The sequence below is a fragment of the Montipora foliosa genome, chromosome 7 (genome assembly GCF_036669935.1).
Source record: "Montipora foliosa isolate CH-2021 chromosome 7, ASM3666993v2, whole genome shotgun sequence".
NCBI lineage: Eukaryota > Metazoa > Cnidaria > Anthozoa > Scleractinia > Acroporidae > Montipora > Montipora foliosa.
The window spans coordinates 1500494-1512993 of NC_090875.1; positions in this window are offsets into that span (position 1 = coordinate 1500494).

The following is a 12500-nucleotide window of genomic DNA, read 5'->3' on the forward strand; positions in this document are numbered from 1 at the left end:
ATTGTAACATGTCTAACATATGTTAAGGTAAAATCATAGAAGCGGAACATGATGCCAAAAGCATCGTAAGTTAGAAATTGTAAAATCAATAAAAATCTTAGTGGTAAATCAGAGAATAGTACCCCCTATCGGTGTATACTATTTTAGTACATTGCTCTCGATAAATTATGTGTCTCTTGTGTTATTCATCTAGTGTAAAGACGGGTTGAACGACATAACACACATCCATCTGGACAAAATTGGGCAAGCATTTGTTGTTTGTTTGGTTATGCGTCTCTAATATAAAGATGTGCATAAGATGCATTGTCAGTCTGGATGAATAATCTTCGGCTGTGCGTTGTTTAAGATGTTCTAGTTCATCTAGACAGATAATGCGTCTTGCACCCGTCTTTATACTAGAGAAGCATAACAAGACAAAAAAGCAAATGTTTTCCCAAGTTCATACAGACGGATAATGCGTCTCTAGTATAAAGAAGGACCATAAAATAAGACATTAACGTGAGTTGATTTTGTTATTGGCCTCAAGAACATACATGTATTGGTAATTTCCCTTGCAACTTTCATCCACTACATCAACAACTGTTGGTAATTCCAACCTTTTCAAATTAATTCCCTGAGATCAATCTACTTAACAAGAATTCGCTGTATATAATGATTGGAGGATACTTACAAGTTTTTGCTTTGTGCACCAGTGGCTCAGTTGCTTGAGCATTAGACTGCCGTTTGGGAAGTCGTGAGTTCTAACACTTAGGGTCTTAAAATACCTGAGGAGAAAGTGCTCCCCTTGTAATTACTTGGGGCACCCAATGAATGATTTTGGTACAATATCTCTTCAGATGCAAGGTCGCCTAAAATGTTCTCCTCAAGGGAAAGAACACGTCTTGACTTTTGAGAAAAAAAAGACTTTTCATAAGTTACAACTTAATCGTACTTTCGAGTTACAACTCACATTAATTTTTGGACGTCAGAAATGTAAAAAATGTATATGCATGGGTCCAGACAATCGAGAAATAAGGGGCTTTACCACTCACTCGCACCCACCCCATCCATCATGAGCCATAAGTTAAAGCACTTTTTAATTTTTTTATCTATGGCCTGGTCATACGACTAACTTTTGCGGTCCAGTGTGTTGCCATTAGGTGACATAACAAGCAATCTTCATGGAATACCCTACAAGGAGAACATAAAATGGAGTATCACAAAAGCCATTTATCCATTCGTCATTTGCCGTTTCTTCCTGTAGTGTGCCTACCTCTCCCCAGTTTATTGCTAAAGGATTTCCATCACAACAGAATGTACCAGGCTTTCAAAGTGTCCCCATTTTACTGGGAATAGGGCACCGATATCCATTCATTATTTAGCCCATGAGCCAGGACCCATATTTTAAGATTTTGGTACCACTTTGAGGAACTATATGCCTAACTCATTTATGCAAAGGGACATGTCTATAGATACTAAAAAACATTTATGGATATGTATGTCTTGTAGTTTTAGCAGAGCTGCCTGTGCGCGCGGAGCACCATAGCTAAGAAAATATGGTTTTATAGCCATAACGTCATGAACGTACGTATCTCCAGCCAGCCGGCCGGCCGTCTGCCCCTCCATGTATGCCAAGCAAAGCTCTTGACAGTTGATGCTTTTCGTGTTCAGGTACGGTTTGGAAAATATATTTTTCTTGCATTTTTCGCTAGTTTCAATCCAGGTTTAACATAATATAGCTGTAGTTATTCAAGTCAGGCATTGGAGGGATTTAAACTTAAAGCTGAGTGTTGATTTTTGAGAGCGACTGTCCACTAACGTCGAGCGAGGGGTGGCATAGGATGAAAAATCAATTTTTTTCATTTTTTGTCTAAAGATACCCTATGGTGGTCCGAGAAACGTGGTAGTGTTTGCTTCTTGAAATGTTCTTTTGAACGCGAAAAAAACATAAAAGTCTGTTTCTGCCCCACGTGTCGTGAAAATATGGGCAAAAAACCAGTTTAACACCTTCTTGTAAACTTCGCCCTGTTTAATTCGTGTCAAAGGGAGATTCTTAGAAAAGGTCAAAAAAAGGTATTTTGAATGTTAGCGAGTTATTGAGTACAGTTTTGATCCTGTGGATTTATTTTTAAGGTCGTCGTGATCACCTGAAATCCATCAAAATCCGCTTGCCTAAAATTCTAAATTTGGTGCACTTTTTCAAAACAAAGTGTCATTGCCCAGTAAAGCACCAAATCATTTGAAACTAAGAATTCTCAAGAGAGAAAATGAGGTACTAAGATGTCATGTAATTTTTTTCTCTGGGCTTTCTATCAATGCCGCGTGCCAGCGCTCTAAAAATCGGGAAAATCACAAACTTATAACATGTCAACATCTGGAACGGTAAACAAACGCACCGAACAAATTTCCGAAACTTGCAGATTTTGTCTTGTTTTTATTGTTTTTTTCGATGAAAAACAAAGCAGATGTAGGTCTTTCAGCTCAGTTTGAATAAGGAATATCAGAACACCAGGCTCTGCACGAAACAGTGCTAATGCTCTTTAAATGTGGAGTCTAAAGTTACATATACTAGATCTTATCTCTTGTTGACTCAGCTAATCAAATTCACACCATTGCTAAATGGAAACTAAAGCGCAAGCTTTTGGCTGCAGTAACTTATTTCTCAGGCGAGAAAAGGAAAATTATCTATGCAATATTTTCCACAGTCTACAAAGTCGTGTCAGCAAATGAACTCTTGTCGAATTTTGACCAAATTTGTCCGTCACGCAAATGATTGTCTTAAGTTGGCCTAAAAAGGTTTTGTCACACGATTGCCAAGAAAAGCAAACCAAAACAAAACATCCACCAAAAGACTACGAAGTCTAAAAAAAAGTATTTTAATGGCCCGGTTTAAAGGTGGGTGGCACACATGAGGCTTTTTTATACGAAAAGGGAGTACTTATATTAATTGTGCTGTCGGGGATGCCTCAAAACAAACGGCGCAAAGTCACAGATAACATTCCAAACAAAAAGACCCATTTTTCTGTCTCGTGATACAGGAAATATCGAAGCCTTTTTTTCCTCCAGCAATAGGGCCGTTTATACAAGAAAAAATAAGCCACGGCTTACTCTGGCCGCGGCGTACATAATACAAGAGAGGAACTATTTATACGAGTAAAAACTCCCAGGCCAGGATAAGCCGCGGCTTGAGAAAGCCGTGAACATAGGTTTTGTACCATTTATACGGGGTGTTCGCGTCTTATGTAAGCCGCGGCCAGAGTAAGCCACGGCTTATTTTCTCTCATATAAACGGCCCTAATAAGTTTTTTGAAGTGTAGTACTTTGTTCAAAATCGTATTTCAGTTTTTTTGTTTACTCTGATAATCACATGATTTACCACCTGGTTTTTGAAGTTAAGTGACTGCAAGAGAGAATACTGTAGATTATTCTCCCTTGGTGATGTACATGAAAACAGACTTCCGTTATCCTCAACATTTGATATATCTTTACAGCACATTTATATTTCTCCGCAAAACATGATGTTTTCGATTTTTTTTATATGAAGAACAAGCTGCAGAAGTGCGCATTCTTTTGCACCAAAAAGGCGAAATTAGTCCTTTTTCTTTTTCAGATTCAACAATTCGTTTTCATGCTTTTTATGCCAACGTAACGTTGTTTCAGATTTGTAAATATTTACGTAATTTTTTTTTTCACCAACTGGAAAAAAAGGAAATTCTGTCAACCAAGCTGCAAAGGTCCGGATCCTTGCAGAACATGACAAAGGGAAATGAAAAGAACAGTTGATAAAAACTTGCAATATATGCGCTACTGATCGGGCCTCGAATTTACTGACTCTCGTATGAAAACAAACAAACAAAACGTCCTAGAATACCGACAATATTTGCAGAGCTGTAATTTAATAATAGCCAGTTGAACAAGCTGAGTACGCCGAAACATTTCATGTTCCGAGTTCGTTTTGTGGCTGTGAATGGAAGTTCATTGTTGTTTTCAGAAACTAGTTGGAGGCGTTTGCGCCTCTGACAAACGATATGAAGGAGCAATTGTTGTTCCACTATCTTCATGTGAAAAGGATATTTTAGGTCACACGCGCAGTGTTGGAGTTAACAATATCAACTCTGAAGTTGAGCATATTTTAGCGCGCGCATCAATTTCTTCTCCTCTGCGTGACATTTCGTCTTGGACAATTTGCCCATCCCATTGTTCTTACCTGGGCATTGGCTGGCGCAGAGGTGCTCATCGATGCCGAGTACCACCAGGGCTATCAAAGCATGCTTCGAGAGGAAAAAGGCGAAAGGCGGACCATGGAATTAGCAAGTCGGAGTCCAAAGCTATTTTAAAACAAACAGGTGTTTTTGTTCCAGTAGGCTCTGGTAAGAACACTTTTCGTGCTTACTTCTCTGTATTTTAATTAGCCGGCGGATGTAATCAGTGTACCAGACCGAAGTTGAAAAATCTTCTTAGCATTACGAATAAAAGTGACCGGTGATTTGCCAGGGCATCGGAAAAATTATCTTGGTAAGTTTGATCATTTTGATGACTTGCATAATTCTGGCCCTTAAAGCATTTATTAAATTTACTAATTAGGCGCCTTTTTGTTTAATTGTGCTTTGTTGCTCATCATAAGACAAAGTCAAGTTTGCTCCACGCAATTAATTACTGTCAATAAAAACATGTCACAGGGAGCAGTTTCGTGAGGACTAATATTATCAACTTTGTCGCCTCCTAAAAGATAGGGAAAGCCTTTGGAAACAAGATGGTAATACTAAAGAAACAGAGAATGTACTTTAAGACACTATTTACGTTTATAGAACAAGGATTCCCCACCAGTGCACAGCACTCCCATTACACCAGCAGGGAGTTTTTATCTTCCCCCGTGCGAAGACACGTTCAGGAACATCAGTTTTGATGATGTACAAGTCTCTCAGAATAGCCCTCTAGATGCTTTGAATGCATATTTGGTTTCCAGAGATGTTATCCCCGTTAGGTCTCAGCTGCAAACTTCGTGGGAAAAGACAAGTGGACGGACAAAGCGCTACTATACACGGAAAGCTAGTCAAGGTGTGGCAGCTTTAGTACAAGATATGACACCACATGAGACAGGCCCCTTGTTCCGAGCACTCTGTTCTTCAGACGCGCTGCACCGCCAGCTCTGTGATAAGGAAGATTCGGATGAGTGCAACATGGACGTGACGCCAATGTAGGCACTTGCCAAGTGTTGCCAAGTGTTACCAAGCTGCCAGTTGCTGGGAGACACGCCACCAGATACTTTCCATCATGGCAGATAAGGTGCGTCACAAAACACTTCTCAAGTTTATCCCTGGTCTGACCAAATATTGCTTCACAGAAGCCAAACGCCACCGTTTGACTTTTGGAAGAGGAGCTCCAGTACAGTCAGTAAGAGCACGTACGACAGACGTTACCTACTTACAGATTGAACATTTTGTCGCTTTCATAACAAGCTCGCAAATTGTGCAAGATCTGCCATTCGGAGAAAGGTCCATAACACTTAGCAACAAAGAGACCATTAAGATCCCAAACGTTATCAGAATAATGATCCCTGAAAGGGTGATAAAATAATACCTGGCCTATTGCGACGAGTCTGGTTTTAAGCCTCTTAGCCGCAGTACTCTTTTGCGTATCCTAGCTGTCTGTCCTGCCTCTACTAGAAAATCACTTCAAGGCCTAGACTTCATAAGCTCAGCAGGTGCGCAGGCATTTGAAGACCTGATTGACATTGTAGAAAGATTTGGGGACATTGGGCAAGGCATGGAATGGACCAAGAACCTGCAGACTCGCCTGCGAGACGGAAAGCGATACCTTAAAAGTGATTACAAGGTAGGTAAAATACCATTCCTTCACGTTATTGTTAAGTTTTCTTTGCAATGGGGGCGAGAAACTTTGCAGGCGCTGCTTGTTGGAACGGCATTTGGCGGAAATGTGTCAGCCATCAAGGTAGATGGCACTAGCGGGTAAGGGTAAGGTTTCATACGCAGAATTACAGAATGTGATTGTTTTTTTATCCCTTTTGTATCAGCCTGTTTGCGTCTTTTTCCCACTTCCAGCTAATTTTATCTAGTGAAATCCAGTGCAAGAAGTTAGATTTTATGACGGCAACCGACAAAAATTTGATATTGTGTAGTGCGTTCCCAGTGCTTTATAAATATAGATTATACATTTGATTTGCGTTATATTAGAACAAAAGACCTTGACGGAAAAACCATCAACTACTTCCCCACCCTCCCTCTCCTGTTCGTCCGAGGGTTAAGACCATATAGGCTCGTTTTATAGAAACAAGCTGAAATTTGACTCTTTAAGGCTCGGTAGCTCTCCCTAAGTCATTGTAAGTATAACAGTCATATCCATTATGTTATTTTTTTGGTATAGGTGCATGAGTCTCAAAGCTCTACTGTGGCCGATCACTGTAGATTATTTGCTCTGAGCGACCCAGGTTCAGTGCGACCATGAACACAATGACTCCTGCGATCGTTGCGATCAAGTGGTATCAACTCTCAGCGAGATAGATGCAGCGCTCACCGCCCAGAAGGGCAATATACTACCCGAAGCCTATGAGGAGCTGTCATTCAGCGTCAGGCAAGCAAAGACAAACATCCTTGCCTGGAAGGCTCATATACTGCACTCTATCAACCAAGATGCTTCCAGGATTGACATCCTAGAATTGCTTGACGAGTCATCTGTGTTAGTTGTCCAGGACTGGGCCATGAAATATCTGCCGAGGAAATACCGCGAAAGTCAAACTGATTGGTTCGGTAAATGCGGTATTCCTTGGCATATCAGTGTAGCATTCAGAAAGATTAGCTACCAGTTTCAAATGCTGACTTTTGCTCATATCTTCCAGACGTGTAGTCAGGACAGCTGCGCAGTTCTTGCAGAATGGCAGACGTCATTAAGCAGCTCAAGACCATCATACCAGGCCTGAAGAAAGTCAGCTTCCACCAAGACAATGCTGGTTGCTATCACTGCGGGACCACCATTGTTTGCGCAAGCAAGTTAGGAGCAGAGCTGGGTGTAACCATCAAGCGGCTTGATTTCTCCCATCCCCAGGGGGGAAAAGGAGCCTGTGACCGCAAGGCGGCATCCATAAAATCACACATGCATATTTACCTAAATTCAGGACACAATATTGAGATTCCAGAACAGATGACGGATGTCATTCGATCTTCCAGTGGGGTACCATCACTGAGTGTCACCCTTTGTGACTCCATCACAAGCCTTTCAATGGACTCATACAAGATCGATGGAGTAAGCCTACTCTCGAATGTAGAGTTTTCTGAAGCGTGGGAACCAGAAAGCTGATATCGCAGATACCTGAGGCTCCACTATCAAATAGGCTACTGTCCTTGGTAGTATGCCAGGTGCACCCAAGCTCATTCTCATCGGGTGTGAAAAGACGAGCATATGGCGCGCATCCGAGTGGTATCCACAGCACTGACGATAAGACCGAAACTGAAGAAGAGCACTCAGCATTGCGCGAGGCACTGTTCATGTGTCCTGAGGAAGGTTGTATACAGACATTCCTGAGGCACTCCTCCATGATGCAGCACTTGGATTGTGGAACACACAAGCGCGCTTTAGAGAACGAGACACTCTTCGACAAAGCTGCCCAAGAATATGCAGAACAACTCGAGGGGCAAGCCATGGAAGTGCCAGTAGTCAGCACTGTCAGCACACGGGCAGGTCTCACAGATATGCAACCCATGGGCTGGGCACTGAAGCCACGTGCTACACAGAGGACTAGGTTCACGGCAAACCAAACGTCATATCTGACTACAAAGTTTAAGCTTGGAGAGCAGACCGGAAGTAATGCAGATCCTGCAACTGTTGCTAGATCAACGATGTGTGCAAAGGATGCAACTGGAGATAGATTTGTTTCAAGCGACGAGTTTCTTACAGCAACCCAAATAGCTGGCTTCTTCTCATGCCTTGCTTGAAAGAAAACCCTCGAGAATGACGATCAGCAAGGTGTAGAGGTCGCCGCACATAAGGCCTGTCTAGAACGTGTTGTAAACGAGGGTGCAAGTGAGATTGCACCTAAACATCCTATGGTCTATGACGCCTATAATTTTTGTGAAATGGTGTCCCAAAAGAAGCTGAATGAATTTTCCATCACAGTTTTAAAGGACATTTGTACTTCCTTTGATATTGATGCTGCAGGCATAATAGTTCGACGCAAGAAGCCATACAGTGACAAAATACAATCGCTTTGTCAGGAATGTGCATGTCAACAGTGAGGCGTTCTTGGAACATTCTACTGTCTTGTACTAAGATTATGTAATTCACAAGAGAAAACTGAAAAAGAGTTGTGTTGAGAAAAGATAGGCAACATGTACGACAGGCAGCATGTCTTTTTTATCGTAGGTCTTGGTTTTGAATTAAAAAGCTCAAAAATGTTCCGCCAGAGGCCCTTAGCAGATAAAAGACGCCAAAAAAACTCTCCAACCCTCAATGTCTAGTCTTTGGTGTAGAGTAACTTCATTCCTGAACTTTTTTATTCTTATTTATGCCACTAAAAAATAATGGCGCATTTACATTTCACGTACCTTATTCGGTACAATGCAAGCTGAAAAGGCACACAGAAAGACGTATTTTCACAAATTCGTTTTTGTAGGTGGATTTTTACTGCCGTCTTTAGGGTTTTTTTGATGGGCTGGTTTTGTGGCCAAATGTACCAGTCACCAGCAGTTTTGCTACCCTTTATCGAAGGGCGGTACAACAAACTTTCACCTTGTATAAGGATGAGAGAATTCATCTCTATAACTGATTAAGGAAATAACTCGGTCCACAAGGGTTTGAAGAATATGTTTTGTTTTATTTTTTCTATCTGTTTGGGCCAAAAAGCACGTGGAATTTTTTTATGTGCAATCTCCCTTTAATTTCTGATATGTACGTACGCATATTAGAATGTTTAAAACTTATTGTATAAATAAAATTTTCTCTTTATAATTTTCCCACCATATCTGCATAAATTTCTTTATGAGTATTTGCGTTGCCTCTCCCTGGCCTTATCACCAACTCATGAACATGCATGGCCTCTTCACTTACTTCGCGACATTAGCTAAAAAGACAGGAGATACCCTTTGGCAACTGCTGTTTATTAAGAGTTCAAACAAGAGATCAAGGAAATGCTTTGAGATTTACGTTGAAGCAGACATTTAAATCATAAATGCTCTTTACCATTTATGACCAAAGTGGCGGAAAATTGGCCAAAATCGATACCCTATTTATGACCACAACGTCTGAAAAACCCTACCCTTTGGGGCCGCACGTACCTATATAGCCCATATAAGGGAGTATCCCCCGGGGCTCTTGCTAACATTTTAGAATGTGGCACAGAAATAGAACATTCAAGTTGGTTGCTCTCAAGCGATACTAATTGTCGAGATGGCTAAACACAAAGATAAAATATACTCTGAACCAGATATTTTGAATGCCAGAGGAGTATAAAATTTTTTCCTCATTTCTTCTGTGGTTTATGGGTGATAAACGCTAAAACCAAGGAGAAATATCCAAGGTTTTTGTTATTTTAAATAACGTAATACGTGAAGGAATGTCACTTGCTTACACAGTTTATGTTGTGATAATATCCGGATGTTAGAGCGTTATTACTCGCTTGTGATAAAAAGCCCGAAACTATTTTTTAGACCGGGCTAGAGAACAACATTTCGTATTGTAAAAAATACTAATTTCAGAACGATTGGCGTTTTACCGGATAGGGAAATCGTATGTTGAAAAAGAGCGCCAAGTTAAGAATTTCGGGTAAGCGAATTTTGGTAATTCTTGGTCGGCCCGCCAAGACTTCGAAAATCAATCCAAATTAGTTTAACTGGACTAAAATGGCTTACTAAGTCTTAGACATTTCATTTTCATGCTACAAACAGGATTAAGACTGAAGCGAATGAAACAGAGGGAAGTTTAGTAGAAGGTATGCTGCAAGTTAATTTTGGGTGTTTTTCAAGAAACCTGGGGCATTAATGGTTTTTATTTTTTTGGGGCGTTAATAAAAATATTTCTAGAAAAAAACCCCACCACGTTTCTAAGCTCACCATAGGGTATCTTTGGACGAAATATGGAGAAAATTTATTTTTCATCATGTGCCATGAATTCTCGATCCGGCTCGATCTTAGTGGACATTCTCTCATAATTTGTTTAGGGCTGCTTTTTGCTCTGAATTGCAGTTTTTGGTATGTCTTAAGATTTTAAATTTCGAATCTACTAAGGTTGCAAGATTCCTGGACGGCCTATGTCAGAAGAACACAAATGAAAGAAGAGAGAAAAAGAACGAGAAAGACAAAACGGAACACCAGTAATAGCTTAAAGTTGGTGGAAGAAGTTACTCCACAAATTCTTTTCTCGGACACTAAACCATTTGTTATTTCTACGGATGAGTTATTTTACTTGTGGGGTTTTCTTAGACTTTTCTAAAGCTTTTGATACTGTTAATCATAGCATTCTGTTAAAAAAAAAAATGGAACAGTATGGGATAAGAGGGGTGCCTCTTCAACTTTTCACCAGCTACTTAACAAATAGGCAACAGTATACTGCGATGGGGAATACCGTCTCTTCGAGGCAAGCAGTTATCTGTGGTATTCCCCAGGGAAGCTCGCTTGGACCAGTTTTATTTTTGATTTACATTAATGATCTACCTTATTGCTCCAGTGTGCTTTCTTTTAGAATATTTGCAGGTGACATGAATGTCTTTGCCTCAGCACGCGACCTTAGGAGCCTTCAACAACTGATTAACACTGAATTGAAGAAGGTCAAGCTTTGGTGCAATGTTAACAAATTATCAATTAATTTTTCTAAAACAAATTTCATGATTGTCAAATCACCTAGGAAGAAAGATTTGGCAGTAAATATCAAGATAGAAAGTGAAGACGGTACGAGTTTCTTGCTGGAGCGTAAAGATCAAGTTAAATACCTAGGTGTGCATCTTGATGACACTGTATCCTTCAAACATCATACATCCTATGTTGCATCACGAATTTTCAATGGAATAATAGCTAAACTCAGACAACTTTATTATAGTATTATTTATCCTTACATTTCTTACGCAATATTAGCATGGGGAACAACTCTTATGTTAAGAAAATACAAACTAAACAGAACCATGCTATTAGGCTTTTAGTTTTTGCACGTACACTAGGCGAATTAACCGAGAGCACTCTTCCACTGCTTAACCCTCTTGATGTTCTAACAGTAAATAATGTGTATCAATTGCACATTCTAAAATTTACGCATCTTTGGCATAAAGGTCTGCTACCAGTCTTGTTTCAAAATTAGTTTCAATATTCAAGTAGTATTCATGGGTATAATACCAGATATGCTTCCAAACAAAATTTATATAAACCTAAAGAGCGAACTAACTCTGGAAAACAAACAGTTGCCTTTGCAGCATGTGTTCTCTGGGATGATATCCCAGTAGACTTAAAAACTTAAATGCCTGCAAATTCTCAAAAAAATTAAAACATTATCTGCTGTCAGAGCAACATTCTGAAACTTTGTCCTAAAATCTTCCACTCTTCTGTTTTACATTTATTTATTTATTTATTAAACCTGTTCTCCATCTTTTGCTATAGGTAACTTAAAGTAACTGGGGGCTAACTTGAAAACTACCCGGTTAATTAGCCTCCAGACTCAATATTTGTGCACTATTCTAGTTCTTTTTTTTTTCATATTTATATATATTGAAGCTTGTACAAGAGTGAATAAAGTGTTGTTGTTGTTGTTAATGCGATGAGATGTTCCACCTCCGCTAAGTGTTTCCTCCAGTCGGTCAATATTATCGAACGCTAATGTTGTGGGCACACCAGGATAGACATCTGATGGTAAAATGACAGCCATTTCTTCTTTACTTTCAATCTTCTTCAAGCGCAATGCTGTCTCAATTTCCTCCAGTTTCGAATATGAAATGCCATGTCCCAGCTGGTTTAAAAGTTTAATCACTTCTACATTTCCAGTAAGTGTTTTTACAGCCCATGGAAGTAGAATGTGCTTGGCTGTGTTGCAAGATCCTCCGTAACCGCAAACATACAATCTTGCAAAACCGAATAGATAAATCTATTTACACCAGATGCCAAGGGCTTTTCTGAGTCACCATCTGCAAGGGTTTTCAACATTCCGTTAGGAAAGGAGTCAAAGGACGATAATCCTTATCCAATTCTTGTGGTTGAGGGGGCCAACCAAGGTTTGCTTGTGCTTCAGATTTCTTAAGCTCAGCTCTAATGGATCATTATTACCTTCTTTAAGGGAATTCAACTCTCCTCTCATTCTCATCTGCTCTGCAGCAAGCATAGTGATCTTAAGATTGTCAGGAATGACAAGGAGTTTTCCAGTGTCATCAGGGAAAATCAGCAGGCTTTCCCCAAATTCCCTTTACAATTTACTCTGTATGTGCTTCTTAGCACTCGCTTGTACTTCCTCCACACCGTGCTTTCATATACAAAACAAGGCTGGCTGTGAGTGAGTGTTATAATTACAATACATAGATAAATTATTCATTGAAA